We start from the raw sequence: 23010 nt of genomic DNA, 5'->3' as shown, positions 1-23010 counted from the left end.
ACTGTCAGAGGGTCAGTACTGAGGGAGTTGTGCAGTGTCAGAGGGTCAGTACTGAGCGAGTGCAGCACGGTCAGAGGGTCAGTACTGAGGGAGTGCCGCACTGTCAATGGGTCAGTACTGAGCGAGTGCAGCACTGTCAGAGGGTCAGTAATGATGGAGTGCTGCACTGTCAGAGGGTCAGTACTGAGAGAGTGCTGCACTGTCAGATTGTCAGTATTGAGGGAGTGCCGCACTGTCAGAGGGTCAGTACTGAGGGAGCGCCGCACTGTCAGAGGGTCAGTACTGAGGGAGTGCTGCACTGTCAGAGGGTCACTACTGAGGGAGTGCCGCACTGTCAGAGAGTCAGTACTGAGGGAGTGCTGCATTGTGAGACTGTCAGTACTGAGGGAGTGCTGCACTGTCAGAGGGTCAGTATTGAGGGAGTGCTGCACTGTGAGAGTGTCAGTACTGAGGGAGTGCTGCACTGTCAGAGGGTCAGTACTGAGGGAGTGCTGCACTGTCAGAGGGTCAGTATTGAGGGAGTGCTGCACTGTCAGACGGTCAGTACTGAGTGAGCGCTGCACTGTCAGAGGTTCAGTATTGAGGGAGTGCTGCACTGTCAGAGGGTCAGTACTGAGGGAGTGCTGCACTGTCAGAGAGTCAGTTCTGAGGGAGTGCTGCACTGTCAGAGGGTCAGTATTGAGGGAGTGCTGCATTGTCAGAGAGTCAGTCCTGAGGGAGTGCTGCACTGTCTGAGGGTCAGTACTGAGGGAGTGCTGCACTGTGAGAGGGTCAGTACTGAGCGAGTGCAGCACTGTCAGAGGGTCAGTACTGAGGGAGTGTCGCACTGTCAGAGGGTCAGTACTGAGGGAGTGCCGCACTGTCAGAGCGTCAGTCCTGAGGGAGTGCTGCACTGTCAGAGGGTCAGTATTTAGGGAGTTCTGCACTGTCAGAGGGTCAGTACTGAGGGAGCGCTGCACTGTCAGAGGGTCACTATTGAGGGAGTGCTGCACTGTCAGAGGGTCAGTACTGAGGGAGTGCTGCACTGTCAGAGAGTCAGTACTGAGGGAGTGCTGCACTGTCAGAGGGTCAGTATTGAGGGAGTGCTGCATTGTCAGAGAGTCAGTACTGAGGGAGTGCTGCACTGTCAGAGGGTCAGTACTGAGGGAGTGCTGCACTGTCAGAGAGTCAGTACTGAGGGAGTGCTACACTGTCAGAGGGTCAGTACTGAGGGAGTGCTGCACTGTCAGAGAGTCAGTACTGAGGGAGTGCTGCACTGTCAGAGGGTCAGTACTGAGGGAGTGCTGCACTGTTAGAGGGCCAGTACTGAGGGAGTGCCGCACTGTCAGAGGGTCAGTACTGAGGGAGTGCCGCATTGTCAGGGGGTCAGTACTGAGGGAGTGCTGCACTGTCAGAGGGTCAGTACTGAGGGAGTGCCGTACTGTCAGAGGGTCAGTACTGAGGGAGTGCTGCACTGTCAGAGGGTCAGTACTGAGCGATTGCAGCACTGTCAGAGGGTCAGTACTGAGGGAGTGCTGCACTGTCAGGGGGTCACTACTGATGGAGTGCTGCACTGTCAGAGGGTTAAAACTGAGAGAGTGCCGCACTGTCAGAGGGTCTGTCCTGAGGGAGCGCTGCACTGTTAGAGGGTTAGTACTGAGGGAGTGCTGCACTGTGAGACTGTCAGTACTGAGGGAGTGCTGCACTGTCAGAGGGTCAGTACTGAGGGAGTGCTGCACTGTCAGAGGGTCAGTATTGACGGAGAGCTGCACTGTCAGAGGGTCAGTACTGAGGGAGTGCTGCACTGTCAGAGGGTCAGTACTGAGCGAGTGCAGCACGGTCAGAGGGTCAGTACTGAGGGAGTGCTGCACTGTCAGAGGGTCAGTACTGAGGGAGTGCCACACTGTCAGAGGGTCAGTACTGAGGGAGTTGTGCAGTGTCAGAGGGTCAGTACTGAGCGAGTGCAGAACGGTCAGAGGGTCAGTACTGAGGGAGTGCTGCACTGTCAGAGGGTCAGTACTGAGGGAGTGCTGCACTGTCAAAGGGTCAGTACTGAGGGAGTGCTGCACTGTCTGAGGGTCAGTAAAGAGGTAGTGCTGCACTGTCAGAGGGTCAGTACTGCGGGAGTGCTGCACTGTCAGAGGGTCAGTACTGAGCGAGTGCAGCACTGTCAGAGGGTCAGTACTGAGCGAGTGCAGCACTGTCAGAGGGTCAGTACTGAGGGAGTGCTGCACTGTCAGAGGGTCAGTACTGAGGGAGTGCCACACTGTCAGAGGGTCAGTACTGAGGGAGTTGTGCAGTGTCAGAGGGTCAGTACTGAGCGAGTGCAGCACGGTCAGAGGGTCAGTACTGAGGGAGTGCCGCACTGTCAATGGGTCAGTACTGAGCGAGTGCAGCACTGTCAGAGGGTCAGTAATGATGGAGTGCTGCACTGTCAGAGGGTCAGTACTGAGGGAGTGCTGCACTGTCAGATTGTCAGTATTGAGGGAGTGCCGCACTGTCAGAGGGTCAGTACTGAGGGAGCGCCGCACTGTCAGAGGGTCAGTACTGAGGGAGTGCTGCACTGTCAGAGGGTCAGTACTGAGGGAGTGCCGCACTGTCAGAGAGTCAGTACTGAGGGAGTGCTGCATTGTGAGACTGTCAGTACTGAGGGAGTGCTGCACTGTCAGAGGGTCAGTATTGAGGGAGTGCTGCACTGTGAGAGTGTCAGTACTGAGGGAGTGCTGCACTGTCAGAGGGTCAGTACTGAGGGAGTGCTGCACTGTCAGAGGGTCAGTATTGAGGGAGTGCTGCACTGTCAGAGGGTCAGTACTGAGGGAGTGCTGCACTGTCAGAGAGTCAGTTCTGAGGGAGTGCTGCACTGTCAGAGGGTCAGTATTGAGGGAGTGCTGCATTGTCAGAGAGTCAGTCCTGAGGGAGTGCTGCACTGTCTGAGGGTCAGTACTGAGGGAGTGCTGCACTGTGAGAGGGTCAATACTGAGCGAGTGCAGCACTGTCAGAGGGTCAGTACTGAGGGAGTGTCGCACTGTCAGGGGGTCAGTACTGAGGGAGTGCCGCACTGTCAGAGCGTCAGTCCTGAGGGAGTGCTGCACTGTCAGAGGGTCAGTATTTAGGGAGTTCTGCACTGTCAGAGGGTCAGTACTGAGGGAGCGCTGCACTGTCAGAGGGTCAGTATTGAGGGAGTGCTGCACTGTCAGAGGGTCAGTACTGAGGGAGTGCTGCACTGTCAGAGAGTCAGTACTGAGGGAGTGCTGCACTGTCAGAGGGTCAGTATTGAGGGAGTGCTGCATTGTCAGAGAGTCAGTACTGAGGGAGTGCTGCACTGTCAGAGGGTCAGTACTGAGGGAGTGCTGCACTGTCAGAGAGTCAGTACTGAGGGAGTGCTACACTGTCAGAGGGTCAGTACTGAGGGAGTGCTGCACTGTCAGAGAGTCAGTACTGAGGGAGTGCCGCACTGTCAGAGGGTCAGGACTGAGGGAGTGCTGCACTGTCAGAGGGTCAGTACTGAGGGAGTGCTGCACTGTCAGAGGGTCAGTACTGAGGGAGTGCCGCACTGTCAGAGGGTCAGTACTGAGGGAGTGCCGCATTGTCAGGGGGTCAGTACTGAGGGAGTGCTGCACTGTCAGAGGGTCAGTACTGAGGGAGTGCCGTACTGTCAGAGGGTCAGTACTGAGGGAGTGCTGCACTGTCAGAGGGTCAGTACTGAGGGAGTGCCGCACTGTCAGAGGGTCAGTACTGAGGGAATGCTGCACTGTCAGAGGGTCAGTATTGAGGGAGTGCTGCACTGTCAGAGGGTCAGTACTGAGGGAGTGCTGCACTGTCAGAGGGTCAGTACTGAGGGAGTGCTGCACTGTCAGAGGGTCAGAACTGAGGGAGTGCCGCACTGTCAGAGGGTCATTACTGAGGGAGTGCCGCACTGTCAGAGGGTCAGTACTGAGGGAGTGCAGCACTGTCAGAGGGTCAGTACTGAGGGAGTGCAGCACTGTCTGAGGGTCAGTACAGAGGTAGTGCTGCACTGTCAGAGGGTCAGTACTGAGGGAGTGCTGCACTGTCAGATGGTCAGTACTGAGCGAGTGCAGCACTGTCAGAGGGTCAGTACTGAGGGAGTGCTGCACTGTCAGAGGGTCAGTACTGAGGGAGTGCAGCACTGTCTGAGGGTCAGTAAAGAGGTAGTGCTGCACTGTCAGAGGGTCAGTACTGAGGGAGTGCTGCACTGTCAGAGGGTCAGTACTGAGCGAGTGCAGCACTGTCAGAGGGTCAGTACTGAGCGATTGCAGCACTGTCAGAGGGTCAGTACTGAGGGAGTGCTGCACTGTCAGGGGGTCACTACTGATGGAGTGCTCCACTGTCAGAGGGTCAAAACTGAGAGAGTGCCGCACTGTCAGAGGGTCTGTACTGAGGGAGCGCTGCACTGTCAGAGGGTTAGTACTGAGGGAGTGCTGCAGTGTGAGACTGTCAGTACTGAGGGAGTGCTGCACTGTCAGAGGGTCAGTATTGAGGGAGTGCTGCACTGTGAGAGTGTCAGTACTGAGGGAGTGCTGCACTGTCTGAGGGTCAGTACTGAGGGAGTGCTGCACTGTCAGAGGGTCAGTATTGAGGGAGTGCTGCACTGTCAGAGGGTCAGTACTGAGTGAGCGCTGCACTGTCAGAGGGTCAGTATTGAGGGAGTGCTGCACTGTCAGAGGGTCAGTACTGAGGGTGTGCTGCACTGTCAGAGGGTCAGTACTGAGGGAGTGCCGCACTGTCAGAGGGTCAGTACTGAGGGAGTGCTGCACTGTCAGAGGGTCAGTACTGAGGGAGTGCTGCACTGTGAGAGTGTCAGTACTGAGCGAGTGCAGCACTGTCAGAGGGTCAGTACTGAGGGAGTGTCGCACTGTCAGAGGGTCAGTACTGAGGGAGTGCCGCACTGTCAGAGCGTCAGTCCTGAGGGAGTGCTGCACTGTCAGAGGGTCAGTATTGAGGGAGTGCTGCACTGTCAGAGGGTCAGTACTGAGGGAGCGCTGCACTGTCAGAGGGTCAGTATTGAGGGAGTGCTGCACTGTCAGAGGGTCAGTACTGAGGGAGTGCTGCACTGTCAGAGAGTCAGTACTGAGGGAGTGCTGCACTGTCAGAGGGTCAGTAGTGAGGGAGTGCTGCATTGTCAGAGAGTCAGTACTGAGGGAGTGCTGCACTGTCAGAGGGTCAGTACTGAGGGAGTGCTGCACTGTCAGAGAGTCAGTACTGAGCGAGTGCAGCACTGTCAGAGGGTCAGTACTGAGGGAGTGTCGCACTGTCAGAGGGTCAGTACTGAGGGAGTGCCGCACTGTCAGAGCGTCAGTCCTGAGGGAGTGCTGCACTGTCAGAGGGTCAGTATTTAGGGAGTTCTGCACTGTCAGAGGGTCAGTACTGAGGGAGCGCTGCACTGTCAGAGGGTCAGTATTGAGGGAGTGCTGCACTGTCAGAGGGTCAGTACTGAGGGAGTGCTGCACTGTCAGAGAGTCAGTACTGAGGGAGTGCTGCACTGTCAGAGGGTCAGTATTGAGGGAGTGCTGCATTGTCAGAGAGTCAGTACTGAGGGAGTGCTGCACTGTCAGAGGGTCAGTACTGAGGGAGTGCTGCACTGTCAGATGGTCAGTACTGAGGGAGTGCTACACTGTCAGAGGGTCAGTACTGAGGGAGTGCTACACTGTCAGAGGGTCAGTACTGAGGGAGTGCTGCACTGTCAGAGAGTCAGTACTGAGGGAGTGCTGCACTGTCAGAGGGTCAGTACTGAGGGAGTGCCGCACTGTCAGAGGGTCAGTACTGAGGGAGTGCCGCATTGTCAGGGGGTCAGTACTGAGGGAGTGCTGCACTGTCAGAGGGTCAGTACTGAGGGAGTGCCGTACTGTCAGAGGGTCAGTACTGAGGGAGTGCTGCACTGTCAGAGGGTCAGTACTGAGCGATTGCAGCACTGTCAGAGGGTCAGTACTGAGGGAGTGCTGCACTGTCAGGGGGTCACTACTGATGGAGTGCTGCACTGTCAGAGGGTCAAAACTGAGAGAGTGCCGCACTGTCAGAGGGTCTGTACTGAGGGAGCGCTGCACTGTCAGAGGGTTAGTACTGAGGGAGTGCTGCACTGTGAGACTGTCAGTACTGAGGGAGTGCTGCACTGTCAGAGGGTCAGTACTGAGGGAGTGCTGCACTGTCAGAGGGTCAGTATTGAGGGAGAGCTGCACTGTCAGAGGGTCAGTACTGAGGGAGTGCTGCACTGTCAGAGGGTCAGTACTGAGCGAGTGCAGCACGGTCAGAGGGTCAGTACTGAGGGAGTGCTGCACTGTCAGAGGGTCAGTACTGAGGGAGTGCCACACTGTCAGAGGGTCAGTACTGAGGGAGTTGTGCAGTGTCAGAGGGTCAGTACTGAGCGAGTGCAGCACGGTCAGAGGGTCAGTACTGAGGGAGTGCTGCACTGTCAGAGGGTCAGTACTGAGGGAGTGCTGCACTGTCAGAGGGTCAGTACTGAGGGAGTGCTGCACTGTCTGAGGGTCAGTAAAGAGGTAGTGCTGCACTGTCAGAGGGTCAGTACTGCGGGAGTGCTGCACTGTCAGAGGGTCAGTACTGAGCGAGTGCAGCACTGTCAGAGGGTCAGTACTGAGCGAGTGCAGCACTGTCAGAGGGTCAGTACTGAGGGAGTGCTGCACTGTCAGAGGGTCAGTACTGAGGGAGTGCCACACTGTCAGAGGGTCAGTACTGAGGGAGTTGTGCAGTGTCAGAGGGTCAGTACTGAGCGAGTGCAGCACGGTCAGAGGGTCAGTACTGAGGGAGTGCCGCACTGTCAATGGGCCAGTACTGAGCGAGTGCAGCACTGTCAGAGGGTCAGTAATGATGGAGTGCTGCACTGTCAGAGGGTCAGTACTGAGGGAGTGCTGCACTGTCAGATTGTCAGTATTGAGGGAGTGCCGCACTGTCAGAGGGTCAGTACTGAGGGAGCGCCGCACTGTCAGAGGGTCAGTACTGAGGGAGTGCTGCACTGTCAGAGGGTCAGTACTGAGGGAGTGCCGCACTGTCAGAGAGTCAGTACTGAGGGAGTGCTGCATTGTGAGACTGTCAGTACTGAGGGAGTGCTGCACTGTCAGAGGGTCAGTATTGAGGGAGTGCTGCACTGTGAGAGTGTCAGTACTGAGGGAGTGCTGCACTGTCAGAGGGTCAGTACTGAGGGAGTGCTGCACTGTCAGAGGGTCAGTATTGAGGGAGTGCTGCACTGTCAGACGGTCAGTACTGAGTGAGCGCTGCACTGTCAGAGGGTCAGTATTGAGGGAGTGCTGCACTGTCAGAGGGTCAGTACTGAGGGAGTGCTGCACTGTCAGAGAGTCAGTTCTGAGGGAGTGCTGCACTGTCAGAGGGTCAGTATTGAGGGAGTGCTGCATTGTCAGAGAGTCAGTCCTGAGGGAGTGCTGCACTGTCTGAGGGTCAGTACTGAGGGAGTGCTGCACTGTGAGAGGGTCAGTACTGAGCGAGTGCAGCACTGTCAGAGGGTCAGTACTGAGGGAGTGTCGCACTGTCAGAGGGTCAGTACTGAGGGAGTGCCGCACTGTCAGAGTGTCAGTCCTGAGGGAGTGCTGCACTGTCAGAGGGTCAGTATTTAGGGAGTTCTGCACTGTCAGAGGGTCAGTACTGAGGGAGCGCTGCACTGTCAGAGGGTCAGTATTGAGGGAGTGCTGCACTGTCAGAGGGTCAGTACTGAGGGAGTGCTGCACTGTCAGAGAGTCAGTACTGAGGGAGTGCTGCACTGTCAGAGGGTCAGTATTGAGGGAGTGCTGCATTGTCAGAGAGTCAGTACTGAGGGAGTGCTGCACTGTCAGAGGGTCAGTACTGAGGGAGTGCTGCACTGTCAGAGAGTCAGTACTGAGGGAGTGCTACACTGTCAGAGGGTCAGTACTGAGGGAGTGCTGCACTGTCAGAGAGTCAGTACTGAGGGAGTGCTGCACTGTCAGAGGGTCAGTACTGAGGGAGTGCTGCACTGTCAGAGGGTCAGTACTGAGGGAGTGCCGCACTGTCAGAGGGTCAGTACTGAGGGAGTGCCGCATTGTCAGGGGGTCAGTACTGAGGGAGTGCTGCACTGTCAGAGGGTCAGTACTGAGGGAGTGCCGTACTGTCAGAGGGTCAGTACTGAGGGAGTGCTGCACTGTCAGAGGGTCAGTACTGAGGGAGTGCCGCACTGTCAGAGGGTCAGTACTGAGGGAATGCTGCACTGTCAGAGGGTCAGTATTGAGGGAGTGCTGCACTGTCAGAGGGTCAGTACTGAGGGAGTGCTGCACTGTCAGAGGGTCAGTACTGAGGGAGTGCTGCACTGTCAGAGGGTCAGAACTGAGGGAGTGCTGCACTGTCAGAGGGTCAGTACTGAGGGAGTGCTGCACTGTCAGAGGGTCAGTACTGAGGGAGTGCAGCACTGTCTGAGGGTCAGTAAAGAGGTAGTGCTGCACTGTCAGAGGGTCAGTACTGAGGGAGTGCTGCACTGTCAGAGGGTCAGTACTGAGCGAGTGCAGCACTGTCAGAGGGTCAGTACTGAGCGATTGCAGCACTGTCAGAGGGTCAGTACTGAGGGAGTGCTGCACTGTCAGGGGGTCACTACTGATGGAGTGCTGCACTGTCAGAGGGTCAAAACTGAGAGAGTGCCGCACTGTCAGAGGGTCTGTACTGAGGGAGCGCTGCACTGTCAGAGGGTTAGTACTGAGGGAGTGCTGCACTGTGAGACTGTCAGTACTGAGGGAGTGCTGCACTGTCAGAGGGTCAGTATTGAGGGAGTGCTGCACTGTGAGAGTGTCAGTACTGAGGGAGTGCTGCACTGTCTGAGGGTCAGTACTGAGGGAGTGCTGCACTGTCAGAGGGTCAGTATTGAGGGAGTGCTGCACTGTCAGAGGGTCAGTACTGAGTGAGCGCTGCACTGTCAGAGGGTCAGTATTGAGGGAGTGCTGCACTGTCAGAGGGTCAGTACTGAGGGAGTGCCGCACTGTCAGAGGGTCAGTACTGAGGGAGTGCTGCACTGTCAGAGGGTCAGTACTGAGGGAGTGCCGCACTGTCAGAGGGTCAGTACTGAGGGAGTGCTGCACTGTCAGAGGGTCAGTACTGAGGGAGTGCTGCACTGTGAGAGTGTCAGTACTGAGCGAGTGCAGCACTGTCAGAGGGTCAGTACTGAGGGAGTGTCGCACTGTCAGAGGGTCAGTACTGAGGGAGTGCCGCACTGTCACAGCGTCAGTCCTGAGGGAGTGCTGCACTGTCAGAGGGTCAGTACTGAGGGAGTGCTGCACTGTCAGAGGGTCAGTACTGAGGGAGTGCCGCACTGTCAGAGGGTCAGTACTGAGGGAGTGCCGCATTGTCAGGGGGTCAGTACTGAGGGAGTGCTGCACTGTCAGAGGGTCAGTACTGAGGGAGTGCCGTACTGTCAGAGGGTCAGTACTGAGGGAGTGCTGCACTGTCAGAGGGTCAGTACTGAGGGAGTGCCGCACTGTCAGAGGGTCAGTACTGAGGGAATGCTGCACTGTCAGAGGGTCAGTATTGAGGGAGTGCTGCACTGTCAGAGGGTCAGTACTGAGGGAGTGCTGCACTGTCAGAGGGTCAGTGCTGAGGGAGTGCTGCACTGTCAGAGGGTCAGAACTGAGGGAGTGCTGCACTGTCAGAGGGTCAGTACTGAGGGAGTGCTGCACTGTCAGAGGGTCAGTACTGAGGGAGTGCAGCACTGTCTGAGGGTCAGTAAAGAGGTAGTGCTGCACTGTCAGAGGGTCAGTACTGAGGGAGTGCTGCACTGTCAGAGGGTCAGTACTGAGCGAGTGCAGCACTGTCAGAGGGTCAGTACTGAGCGATTGCAGCACTGTCAGAGGGTCAGTACTGAGGGAGTGCTGCACTGTCAGGGGGTCACTACTGATGGAGTGCTGCACTGTCAGAGGGTCAAAACTGAGAGAGTGCCGCACTGTCAGAGGGTCTGTACTGAGGGAGCGCTGCACTGTCAGAGGGTTAGTACTGAGGGAGTGCTGCACTGTGAGACTGTCAGTACTGAGGGAGTGCTGCACTGTCAGAGGGTCAGCATTGAGGTAGTGCTGCACTGTGAGAGTGTCAGTACTGAGGGAGTGCTGCACTGTCTGAGGGTCAGTACTGAGGGAGTGCTGCACTGTCAGAGGGTCAGTATTGAGGGAGTGCTGCACTGTCAGAGGGTCAGTACTGAGTGAGCGCTGCACTGTCAGAGGGTCAGTATTGAGGGAGTGCTGCACTGTCAGAGGGTCAGTACTGAGGGAGTGCCGCACTGTCAGAGGGTCAGTACTGAGGGAGTGCTGCACTGTCAGAGGGTCAGTACTGAGGGAGTGCCGCACTGTCAGAGGGTCAGTACTGAGGGAGTGCTGCACTGTCAGAGGGTCAGTACTGAGGGAGTGCTGCACTGTGAGAGTGTCAGTACTGAGCGAGTGCAGCACTGTCAGAGGGTCAGTACTGAGGGAGTGTCGCACTGTCAGAGGGTCAGTACTGAGGGAGTGCCGCACTGTCAGAGCGTCAGTCCTGAGGGAGTGCTGCACTGTCAGAGGGTCAATATTGAGGGAGTGCTGCACTGTCAGAGGGTCAGTATTGAGGGAGCGCTGCACTGTCAGAGGGTCAGTATTGAGGGAGTGCTGCACTGTCAGAGGGTCAGTACTGAGGGAGTGCTGCACTGTCAGAGAGTCAGTACTGAGGGAGTGCTGCACTGTCAGAGGGTCAGTAGTGAGGGAGTGCTGCATTGTCAGAGAGTCAGTACTGAGGGAGTGCTGCACTGTCAGAGGGTCAGTACTGAGGGAGTGCTGCACTGTCAGAGAGTCAGTACTGAGGGAGTGCTACACTGTGAGAGTGTCAGTACTGAGCGAGTGCAGCACTGTCAGAGGGTCAGTACTGAGGGAGTGTCGCACTGTCAGAGGGTCAGTACTGAGGGAGTGCCGCACTGTCAGAGCGTCAGTCCTGAGGGAGTGCTGCACTGTCAGAGGGTCAGTATTGAGGGAGTGCTGCACTGTCAGAGGGTCAGTACTGAGGGAGTGCCGCATTGTCAGAGGGTCAGTATGGAGGGAGTGCTGCACTGTCAGAGGGTCAGTACTGAGGGAGTGCTGCACTGTCAGAGAGTCAGTACTGAGGGAGTGCTGCACTGTCAGAGGGTCAGTAGTGAGGGAGTGCTGCATTGTCAGAGAGTCAGTACTGAGGGAGTGCTGCACTGTCAGATGGTCAGTACTGAGGGAGTGCTGCACTGTCAGAGAGTCAGTACTGAGGGAGTGCTACACTGTCAGAGGGTCAGTACTGAGGGAGTGCTGCACTGTCAGAGAGTCAGTACTGAGGGAGTGCTGCACTGTCAGAGGGTCAGTACTGAGGGAGTGCCGCACTGTCAGAGGGTCAGTACTGAGGGAGTGCCGCACTGTCAGAGGGTCAGTACTGAGGGAGTGCCGCATTGTCAGGGGGTCAGTACTGAGGGAGTGCTGCACTGTCAGAGGGTCAGTACTGAGGGAGTGCCGTACTGTCAGAGGGTCAGTACTGAGGGAGTGCTGCACTGTCAGAGGGTCAGTACTGAGGGAGTGCCGCACTGTCAGGGGGTCAGTACTGAGGGAGTGCTGCACTGTCAGAGGGTCAGTACTGAGGGAGTGCCGCACTGTCAGAGGGTCAGTACTGAGGGAGTGCTGCACTGTCAGAGGGTCAGTACTGAGGGAGTGCTGCACTGTCAGAGGGTCAGTATTGAGGGAGTGCTGCACTGTCAGAGGGTCAGTACTGAGGGAGTGCTGCACTGTCAGAGGGTCAGTACTGAGCGAGTGCACCACGGTCAGAGGGTCAGTACTGAGGGAGTGCTGCACTGTCAGAGGGTCAGTACTGAGGGAGTGCCACACTGTCAGAGGGTCAGTACTGAGGGAGTTGTGCAGTGTCAGAGGGTCAGTACTGAGCGAGTGCAGCACGGTCAGAGGGTCAGTGCTGAGGGAGTGCTGCATTGTCAGAGGGTCAGTACTGAGGGAGTGCTGCACTGTCAGAGGGTCAGTACTGAGGGAGTGCTGCACTGTCTGAGGGTCAGTAAAGAGGTAGTGCTGCACTGTCAGAGGGTCAGTACTGCGGGAGTGCTGCACTGTCAGAGGGTCAGTACTGAGCGAGTGCAGCACTGTCAGAGGGTCAGTACTGAAGGAGTGCTGCACTGTCAGAGGGTCAGTACTGAGGGAGTGCCACACTGTCAGAGGGTCAGTACTGAGGGAGTTGTGCAGTGTCAGAGGGTCAGTACTGAGCGCGTGCAGCACGGTCAGAGGGTCAGTACTGAGGGAGTGCCGCACTGTCAATGGGTCAGTACTGAGCGAGTGCAGCACTGTCAGAGGGTCAGTAATGATGGAGTGCTGCACTGTCAGAGGGTCAGTACTGAGGGAGTGCTGCACTGTCAGATTGTCAGTATTGAGGGAGTGCCGCACTGTCAGAGGGTCAGTACTGAGGGAGCGCCGCACTGTCAGAGGGTCAGTACTGAGGGAGTGCTGCACTGTCAGAGGGTCAGTACTGAGGGAGTGCCGCACTGTCAGAGAGTCAGTACTGAGGGAGTGCTGCACTGTGAGACTGTCAGTACTGAGGGAGTGCTGCACTGTCAGAGGGTCAGTATTGAGGGAGTGCTGCACTGTGAGAGTGTCAGTACTGAGGGAGTGCTGCACTGTCAGAGGGTCAGTACTGAGGGAGTGCTGCACTGTCAGAGGGTCAGTATTGAGGGAGTGCTGCACTGTCAGAGGGTCAGTACTGAGTGAGCGCTGCACTGTCAGAGGGTCAGTATTGAGGGAGTGCTGCACTGTCAGAGGGTCAGTACTGAGGGAGTGCTGCACTGTCAGAGAGTCAGTACTGAGGGAGTGCTGCACTGTCAGAGGGTCAGTATTGAGGGAGTGCTGCATTGTCAGAGAGTCAGTGCTGAGGGAGTGCTGCACTGTCTGAGGGTTAGTACTGAGGGAGTGCTGCACTGTGAGAGGGTCAGTACTGAGCGAGTGCAGCACTGTCAGAGGCTCAGTACTGAGGGAGTGTCGCACTGTCAGAGGGTCAGTACTGAGGGAGTGCCGCACTGTCAGAGCGTCAGTCCTGAGGGAGTGCTGCACTGTCAGAGGGTCAGTATTTAGGGAGTTCTGCACTGTCAGAGGGTCAGTACTGAGGGAGCGCTGCACTGTCAGAGGGTCAGTATTGAGGGAGTGCTGCACTGTCAGAGGGTCAGTACTGAGGGAGTGCTGCACTGTCAGCGAGTCAGTACTGAGGGAGTGCTGCACTGTCAGAGGGTCAGTATTGAGGGAGTGCTGCATTGTCAGAGAGTCAGTACTGAGGGAGTGCTGCACTGTCAGAGGGTCAGTACTGAGGGAGTGCTGCACTGTCAGAGGGTCAGTATTGAGGGAGTGCTGCATTGTCAGAGGGTCAGTACTGAGGGAGTGCTGCACTGTCAGAGAGTCAGTACTGAGGGAGTGCTACACTGTCAGAGGGTCAGTACTGAGGGAGTGCTGCACTGTCAGAGAGTCAGTACTGAGGGAGTGCTGCACTGTCAGAGGGTCAGTACTGAGGGAGTGCTGCACTGTCAGAGGGTCAGTACTGAGGGAGTGCCGCACTGTCAGAGGGTCAGTACTGAGGGAGTGCCGCACTGTCAGAGGGTCAGTACTGAGGGAGTGCCGCATTGTCAGGGGGTCAGTACTGAGGGAGTGCTGCACTGTCAGAGGGTCAGTACTGAGGGAGTGCCGTACTGTCAGAGGGTCAGTACTGAGGGAGTGCTGCACTGTCAGAGGGTCAGTACTGAGGGAGTGCCGCACTGTCAGAGGGTCAGTACTGAGAGAATGCTGCACTGTCAGAGGGTCAGTATTGAGGGAGTGCTGCACTGTTAGAGGGTCAGTACTGAGGGAGTGCTGCACTGTCAGAGGGTCAGTACTGAGGGAGTGCTGCACTGTCAGAGGGTCAGTACTGAGGGAGTGCTGCACTGTCAGAGGGTCAGTACTGAGGGAGTGCTGCACTGTCAGAGGGTCAGTACTGAGGGAGTGCAGCACTGTCTGAGGGTCAGTAAAGAGGTAGTGCTGCACTGTCAGAGGTTCAGTACTGAGGGAGTGCTGCACTGTCAGAGGGTCAGTACTGAGCGAGTGCAGCACTGTCAGAGGGTCAGTACTGAGCGAGTGCAGCACTGTCAGAGGGTCAGTACTGAGGGAGTGCTGCACTGTCAGGGGGTCACTACTGATGGAGTGCTGCACTGTCAGAGGGTCAATACTGAGGGAGCGCTGCACTGTCAGAGGGTCAGTATTGAGGGAGTGCTGCACTGTCAGAGGGTCAGTACTGAGGGAGTGCTGCACTGTCAGAGAGTCAGTACTGAGGGAGTGCTGCACTGTCAGAGGGTCAAAACTGAGAGAGTGCCGCACTGTCAGAGGGTCTGTACTGAGGGAGCGCTGCACTGTCAAAGGGTTAGTACTGAGGGAGTGCTGCACTGTGAGACTGTCAGTACTGAGGCAGTGCTGCACTGTCAGAGGGTCAGTATTGAGGGAGTGCTGCACTGTGAGAGTGTCAGTACTGAGGGAGTGCTGCACTGTCAGAGGGTCAGTACTGAGGGAGTGCTGCACTGTCAGAGGGTCAGTATTGAGGGAGTGCTGCACTGTCAGAGGGTCAGTACTGAGTGAGCGCTGCACTGTCAGAGGGTCAGTATTGAGGGAATGCTGCACTGTCAGAGGGTCAGTACTGAGGGAGTGCCGCACTGTCAGAGGGTCAGTACTGAGGGAGTGCTGCACTGTCAGAGGGTCAGTACTGAGGGAGTGCCGCACTGTCAGAGGGTCAGTACTGAGGGAGTGCTGCACTGTCAGAGGGTCAGTACTGAGGGAGTGCTGCACTGTCAGAGGGTCAGTTTGAGGGAGTGCTGCACTGTCAGAGGGTCAGTACTGAGGGAGTGCTGCACTGTCAGAGGGTCAGTACTGAGGGAGTGCTGCACTGTCTGAGGGTCAGTAAAGAGGTAGTGCTGCACTGTCAGAGGGTCAGTATTGCGGGAGTGCTGCACTGTCAGAGGGTCAGTACTGAGCGAGTGCAGCACTGTCAGAGGGTCAGTACTGAGCGAGTGCAGCACTGTCAGAGGGTCAGTACTGAGGGAGTGCTGCACTGTCAGAGGGTCAGTACTGAGGGAGTGCCACACTGTCAGAGGGTCAGTACTGAGGGAGTTGTGCAGTGTCAGAGGGTCAGTACTGAGCGAGTGCAGCACGGTCAGAGTGTCAGTACTGAGGGAGTGCCGCACTGTCAATGGGTCAGTACTGAGCGAGTGCAGCACTGTCAGAGGGTCAGTAATGATGGAGTGCTGCACTGTCAGAGGGTCAGTACTGAGGGAGTGCTGCACTGTCAGATTGTCAGTATTGAGGGAGTGCCGCACTGTCAGAGGGTCAGTACTGAGGGAGCGCCGCACTGTCAGAGGGTCAGTACTGAGGGAGTGCTGCACTGTCAGAGGGTCAGTACTGAGGGAGTGCCGCACTGTCAGAGAGTCAGTACTGAGGGAGTGCTGCACTGTGAGACTGTCAGTACTGAGGGAGTGCTGCACTGTCAGAGGGTCAGTATTGAGGGAGTGCTGCACTGTGAGAGTGTCAGTACTGAGGGAGTGCTGCACTGTCAGAGGGTCAGTACTGAGGGAGTGCTGCACTGTCAGAGGGTCAGTATTGATGGAGTGCTGCACTGTCAGAGGGTCAGTACTGAGTGAGCGCTGCACTGTCAGAGGGTCAGTATTGAGGGAGTGCTGCACTGTCAGAGGGTCAGTACTGAGGGAGTGCTGCACTGTCAGAGAGTCAGTACTGAGGGAGTGCTGCACTGTCAGAGGGTCAGTATTGAGGGAGTGCTGCATTGTCAGAGAGTCAGTCCTGAGGGAGTGCTGCACTGTCTGAGGGTCAGTACTGAGGGAGTGCTGCACTGTGAGAGGGTCAGTACTGAGCGAGTGCAGCACTGTCAGAGGGTCAGTACTGAGGGAGTGTCGCACTGTCAGAGGGTCAGTACTGAGGGAGTGCCGCACTGTCAGAGCGTCAGTCCTGAGGGAGTGCTGCACTGTCAGAGGGTCAGTATTTAGGGAGTTCTGCACTGTCAGAGGGTCAGTACTGAGGGAGCGCTGCACTGTCAGAGGCTCAGTATTGAGGGAGTGCTGCACTGTCAGAGGGTCAGTACTGAGGGAGTGCTGCACTGTCAGAGAGTCAGTACTGAGGGAGTGCTGCACTGTCAGAGGGTCAGTATTGAGGGAGTGCTGCATTGTCAGAGAGTCAGTACTGAGGGAGTGCTGCACTGTCAGAGGGTCAGTACTGAGGGAGTGCTGCACTGTCAGAGAGTCAGTACTGAGGGAGTGCTACACTGTCAGAGGGTCAGTACTGAGGGAGTGCTGCACTGTCAGAGAGTCAGTACTGAGGGAGTGCTGCACTGTCAGAGGGTCAGTACTGAGGGAGTGCTGCACTGTCAGAGGGTCAGTACTGAGGGAGTGCCGCACTGTCAGAGGGTCAGTACTGAGGGAGTGCCGCACTGTCAGAGGGTCAGTACTGAGGGAGTGCCGCACTGTCAGAGGGTCAGTACTGAGGGAGTGCCGCACTGTCAGAGGGTCAGTACTGAGGGAGTGCCGCATTGTCAGGGGGTCAGTACTGAGGGAGTGCTGCACTGTCAGAGGGTCAGTACTGAGGGAGTGCCGTACTGTCAGAGGGTCAGTACTGAGGGAGTGCTGCACTGTCAGAGGGTCAGTACTGAGGGAGTGCCGCACTGTCAGAGGGTCAGTACTGAGAGAATGCTGCACTGTCAGAGGGTCAGTATTGAGGGAGTGCTGCACTGTCAGAGGGTCAGTACTGAGGGAGTGCTGCACTGTCAGAGGGTCAGTACTGAGGGAGTGCTGCACTGTCAGAGGGTCAGTACTGAGGGAGTGCTGCACTGTCAGAGGGTCAGTACTGAGGGAGTGCTGCACTGTCAGAGGGTCAGTACTGAGGGAGTGCAGCACTGTCTGAGGGTCAGTAAAGAGGTAGTGCTGCACTGTCAGAGGTTCAGTACTGAGGGAGTGCTGCACTGTCAGAGGGTCAGTACTGAGCGAGTGCAGCACTGTCAGAGGGTCAGTACTGAGCGAGTGCAGCACTGTCAGAGGGTCAGTACTGAGGGAGTGCTGCACTGTCAGGGGGTCACTACTGATGGAGTGCTGCACTGTCAGAGGGTCAATACTGAGGGAGCGCTGCACTGTCAGAGGGTCAGTATTGAGGGAGTGCTGCATTGTCAGAGGGTCAGTACTGAGGGAGTGCTGCACTGTCAGAGAGTCAGTACTGAGGGAGTGCTGCACTGTCAGAGGGTCAAAACTGAGAGAGTGCCGCACTGTCAGAGGGTCTGTACTGAGGGAGCGCTGCACTGTCAAAGGGTTAGTACTGAGGGAGTGCTGCACTGTGAGACTGTCAGTACTGAGGCAGTGCTGCACTGTCAGAGGGTCAGTATTGAGGGAGTGCTGCACTGTGAGAGTGTCAGTACTGAGGGAGTGCTGCACTGTCAGAGGGTCAGTACTGAGGGAGTGCTGCACTGTCAGAGGGTCAGTATTGAGGGAGTGCTGCACTGTCAGAGGGTCAGTACTGAGTGAGCGCTGCACTGTCAGAGGGCCAGTATTGAGGGAATGCTGCACTGTCAGAGGGTCAGTACTGAGGGAGTGCCGCACTGTCAGAGGGTCAGTACTGAGGGAGTGCTGCACTGTCAGAGGGTCAGTACTGAGGGAGTGCCGCACTGTCAGAGGGTCAGTACTGAGGGAGTGCTGCACTGTCAGAGGGTCAGTACTGAGGGAGTGCTGCACTGTCAGAGGGTCAGTTTGAGGGAGTGCTGCACTGTCAGAGGGTCAGTACTGAGGGAGTGCTGCACTGTCAGAGGGTCAGTACTGAGGGAGTGCTGCACTGTCTGAGGGTCAGTAAAGAGGTAGTGCTGCACTGTCAGAGGGTCAGTATTGCGGGAGTGCTGCACTGTCAGAGGGTCAGTACTGAGCGAGTGCAGCACTGTCAGAGGGTCAGTACTGAGCGAGTGCAGCACTGTCAGAGGGTCAGTACTGAGGGAGTGCTGCACTGTCAGAGGGTCAGTACTGAGGGAGTGCCACACTGTCAGAGGGTCAGTACTGAGGGAGTTGTGCAGTGTCAGAGGGTCAGTACTGAGCGAGTGCAGCACGGTCAGAGGGTCAGTACTGAGGGAGTGCCGCACTGTCAATGGGTCAGTACTGAGCGAGTGCAGCACTGTCAGAGGGTCAGTAATGATGGAGTGCTGCACTGTCAGAGGGTCAGTACTGAGGGAGTGCTGCACTGTCAGATTGTCAGTATTGAGGGAGTGCCGCACTGTCAGAGGGTCAGTACTGAGGGAGCGCCGCACTGTCAGAGGGTCAGTACTGAGGGAGTGCTGCACTGTCAGAGGGTCAGTACTGAGGGAGTGCCGCACTGTCAGAGAGTCAGTACTGAGGGAGTGCTGCACTGTGAGACTGTCAGTACTGAGGGAGTGCTGCACTGTCAGAGGGTCAGTATTGAGGGAGTGCTGCACTGTGAGAGTGTCAGTACTGAGGGAGTGCTGCACTGTCAGAGGGTCAGTACTGAGGGAGTGCTGCACTGTCAGAGGGTCAGTATTGATGGAGTGCTGCACTGTCAGAGGGTCAGTACTGAGTGAGCGCTGCACTGTCAGAGGGTCAGTATTGAGGGAGTGCTGCACTGTCAGAGGGTCAGTACTGAGGGAGTGCTGCACTGTCAGAGAGTCAGTACTGAGGGAGTGCTGCACTGTCAGAGGGTCAGTATTGAGGGAGTGCTGCATTGTCAGAGAGTCAGTCCTGAGGGAGTGCTGCACTGTCTGAGGGTCAGTACTGAGGGAGTGCTGCACTGTGAGAGGGTCAGTACTGAGCGAGTGCAGCACTGTCAGAGGGTCAGTACTGAGGGAGTGTCGCACTGTCAGAGGGTCAGTACTGAGGGAGTGCCGCACTGTCAGAGCGTCAGTCCTGAGGGAGTGCTGCACTGTCAGAGGGTCAGTATTTAGGGAGTTCTGCACTGTCAGAGGGTCAGTACTGAGGGAGCGCTGCACTGTCAGAGGCTCAGTATTGAGGGAGTGCTGCACTGTCAGAGGGTCAGTACTGAGGGAGTGCTGCACTGTCAGAGAGTCAGTACTGAGGGAGTGCTGCACTGTCAGAGGGTCAGTATTGAGGGAGTGCTGCATTGTCAGAGAGTCAGTACTGAGGGAGTGCTGCACTGTCAGAGGGTCAGTACTGAGGGAGTGCTGCACTGTCAGAGAGTCAGTACTGAGGGAGTGCTACACTGTCAGAGGGTCAGTACTGAGGGAGTGCTGCACTGTCAGAGAGTCAGTACTGAGGGAGTGCTGCACTGTCAGAGGGTCAGTACTGAGGGAGTGCTGCACTGTCAGAGGGTCAGTACTGAGGGAGTGCCGCACTGTCAGAGGGTCAGTACTGAGGGAGTGCCGCACTGTCAGAGGGTCAGTACTGAGGGAGTGCCGCATTGTCAGGGGGTCAGTACTGAGGGAGTGCTGCACTGTCAGAGGGTCAGTACTGCGGGAGTGCCGTACTGTCAGAGGGTCAGTACTGAGGGAGTGCTGCACTGTCAGAGGGTCAGTACTGAGGGAGTGCCGCACTGTCAGAGGGTCAGTACTGAGGGAATGCTGCACTGTCAGAGGGTCAGTATTGAGGGAGTGCTGCACTGTCAGAGGGTCAGTTCTGAGGGAGTGCTGCACTGTCAGAGGGTCAGTACTGAGGGAGTGCAGCACTGTCTGAGGGTCAGTAAAGAGGTAGTGCTGCACTGTCAGAGGGTCAGTACTGAGGGAGTGCTGCACTGTCAGAGGGTCAGTACTGAGCGAGTGCAGCACTGTCAGAGGGTCAGTACTGAGCGAGTGCAACACTGTCAGAGGGTCAGTACTGAGGGAGTGCTGCACTGTCAGGGGGTCACTACTGATGGAGTGCTGCACTGTCAGAGGGTCAATACTGAGGGAGCGCTGCACTGTCAGAGGGTCAGTATTGAGGGAGTGCTGCACTGTCAGAGGGTCAGTACTGAGGGAGTGCTGCACTGTCAGAGAGTCAGTACTGAGGGAGTGCTGCACTGTCAGAGTGTCAAAACTGAGAGAGTGCCGCACTGTCAGAGGGTCTGTACTGAGGGAGCGCTGCACTGTCAGAGGGTTAGTACTGAGGGAGTGCTGCACTGTGAGACTGTCAGTACTGAGGGAGTGCTGCACTGTCAGAGGGTCAGTATTGAGGGAGTGCTGCACTGTGAGAGTGTCAGTACTGAGGGAGTGCCGCACTGTCAGAGGGTCAGTACTGAGGGAGTGCTGCACTGTCAGAGGGTCAGTACTGAGGGAGTGCTGCACTGTCAGAGGGTCAGTTTGAGGGAGTGCTGCACTGTCAGAGGGTCAGTACTGAGGGAGTGCTGCACTGTCAGAGGGTCAGTACTGAGCGAGTGCAGCACGGTCAGAGGGTCAGTACTGAGAGAGTGCTGCACTGTCAGAGGGTCAGTACTGAGGGAGTGCCACACTGTCAGAGGGTCAGTACTGAGGGAGTTGTGCAGTGTCAGAGGGTCAGTACTGAGCGAGTGCAGCACGGTCAGAGGGTCAGTACTGAGGGAGTGCTGCACTGTCAGAGGGTCAGTACTGAGGGAGTGCTGCACTGTCAGAGGGTCAGTACTGAGGGAGTGCTGCACTGTCTGAGGGTCAGTAAAGAGGTAGTGCTGCACTGTCAGAGGGTCAGTACTGCGGGAGTGCTGCACTGTCAGAGGGTCAGTACTGAGCGAGTGCAGCACTGTCAGAGGGTCAGTACTGAGCGAGTGCAGCACTGTCAGAGGGTCAGTACTGAGGGAGTGCTGCACTGTCAGAGGGTCAGTACTGAGGGAGTGCTGCACTGTCAGAGGGTCAGTACTGAGGGAGTGCTGCACTGTCAGAGGGTCAGTACTGAGGGAGTGCTGCACTGTCAGAGGGTCAGTACTGAGGGAGTGCTGCACTGTCAGAGGGTCAGTACTGAGGGAGTGCTGCACTGTCAGAGGGTCAGTACTGAGGGAGTGCTGCACTGTCAGAGGGTCAGTACTGAGGGAGTGCAGCACTGTCTGAGGGTCAGTAAAGAGGTAGTGCTGCACTGTCAGAGGGTCAGTACTGAGGGAGTGCTGCACTGTCAGAGGGTCAGTACTGAGCGAGTGCAGCACTGTCAGAGGGTCAGTACTGAGCGAGTGCAGCACTGTCAGAGGGTCAGTACTGAGGGAGTGCTGCACTGTCAGGGGGTCACTACTGATGGAGTGCTGCACTGTCAGAGGGTCAATACTGAGGGAGCGCTGCACTGTCAGAGGGTCAGTATTGAGGGTGTGCTGCACTGTCAGAGGGTCAGTACTGAGGGAGTGCTGCACTGTCAGAGAGTCAGTACTGAGGGAGTGCTGCACTGTCAGAGGGTCAAAACTGAGAGAGTGCCGCACTGTCAGAGGGTCTGTACTGAGGGAGCGCTGCACTGTCAGAGGGTTAGTACTGAGGGAGTGCTGCACTGTGAGACTGTCAGTACTGAGGGAGTGCTGCATTGTCAGAGGGTCAGTATTGAGGGAGTGCTGCACTGTGAGAGTGTCAGTACTGAGGGAGTGCTGCACTGTCAGAGGGTCAGTACTGAGGGAGTGCTGCACTGTCAGAGGGTCAGTATTGAGGGAGTGCTGCACTGTCAGAGGGTCAGTACTGAGTGAGCGCTGCACTGTCAGAGGGTCAGTATTGAGGGAGTGCTGCACTGTCAGAGGGTCAGTACTGAGGGAGTGCCACACTGTCAGAGGGTCAGTACTGAGGGAGTGCTGCACTGTCAGAGGGTCAGTACTGAGGGAGTGCCGCACTGTCAGAGGGTCAGTACTGAGGGAGTGCTGCACTGTCAGAGGGTCAGTACTGAGGGAGTGCTGCACTGTCAGAGGGTCAGTTTGAGGGAGTGCTGCACTGTCAGAGGGTCAGTACTGAGGGAGTGCTGCACTGTCAGAGGGTCAGTACTGAGCGAGTGCAGCACGGTCAGAGGGTCAGTACTGAGGGAGTGCTGCACTGTCAGAGGGTCAGTACTGAGGGAGTGCCACACTGTCAGAGGGTCAGTACTGAGGGAGTTGTGCAGTGTCAGAGGGTCAGTACTGAGCGAGTGCAGCACGGTCAGAGGGTCAGTACTGAGGGAGTGCTGCACTGTCAGAGGGTCAGTACTGAGGGAGTGCTGCACTGTCAGAGGGTCAGTACTGAGGGAGTGCTGCACTGTCTGAGGGTCAGTAAAGAGGTAGTGCTGCACTGTCAGAGGGTCAGTACTGCGGGAGTGCTGCACTGTCAGAGGGTCAGTATTGAGCGAGTGCAGCACTGTCAGAGGGTCAGTACTGAGCGAGTGCAGCACTGTCAGAGGGTCAGTACTGAGGGAGTGCTGCACTGTCAGAGGGTCAGTACTGAGGGAGTGCCACACTGTCAGAGGGTCAGTACTGAGGGAGTTGTGCAGTGTCAGAGGGTCAGTACTGAGCGAGTGCAGCACGGTCAGAGGGTCAGTACTGAGGGAGTGCCGCACTGTCAATGGGTCAGTACTGAGCGAGTGCAGCACTGTCAGAGGGTCAGTAATGATGGAGTGCTGCACTGTCAGAGGGTCAGTACTGAGGGAGTGCTGCACTGTCAGATTGTCAGTATTGAGGGAGTGCCGCCCTGTCAGAGGGTCAGTACTGAGGGAGCGCCGCACTGTCAGAGGGTCAGTACTGAGGGAGTGCTGCACTGTCAGAGGGTCAGTACTGAGGGAGTGCCGCACTGTCAGAGAGTCAGTACTGAGGGAGTGCTGCACTGTGAGACTGTCAGTACTGAGGGAGTGCTGCACTGTCAGAGGGTCAGTATTGAGGGAGTGCTGCACTGTGAGAGTGTCAGTACTGAGGGATTGCCGCACTGTCAGAGGGTCAGTACTGAGGGAGTGCTGCACTGTCGGAGGGTCAGCATTGAGGGAGTGCTGCACTGTCAGAGGGTCAGTACTGAGTGAGCGCTGCACTGTCAGAGGGTCAGTATTGAGGGAGTGCTGCACTGTCAGAGGGTCAGTACTGAGGGAGTGCTGCACTGTCAGAGAGTCAGTACTGAGGGAGTGCTGCACTGTCAGAGGGT

General features: G+C 56.7%; 1 protein-coding gene across 1 annotated transcript in view; it reads right to left on the bottom strand.

The window, feature by feature from the left end:
- The window catches only part of LOC140385851 (acid-sensing ion channel 4-A-like), a 936074-nt gene that overhangs the window by 29741 nt on the left and 883323 nt on the right, over positions 1 to 23010 (bottom strand). The window lies entirely within an intron of this gene.

The sequence above is a fragment of the Scyliorhinus torazame genome, chromosome 2 (assembly GCF_047496885.1).
Source record: "Scyliorhinus torazame isolate Kashiwa2021f chromosome 2, sScyTor2.1, whole genome shotgun sequence".
Classification (NCBI taxonomy): Eukaryota; Metazoa; Chordata; class Chondrichthyes; order Carcharhiniformes; family Scyliorhinidae; genus Scyliorhinus; species Scyliorhinus torazame.
The sequence above is the reverse complement of the archived record's forward strand: the minus strand, read 5'-3'. Positions and strand labels throughout refer to the sequence as shown.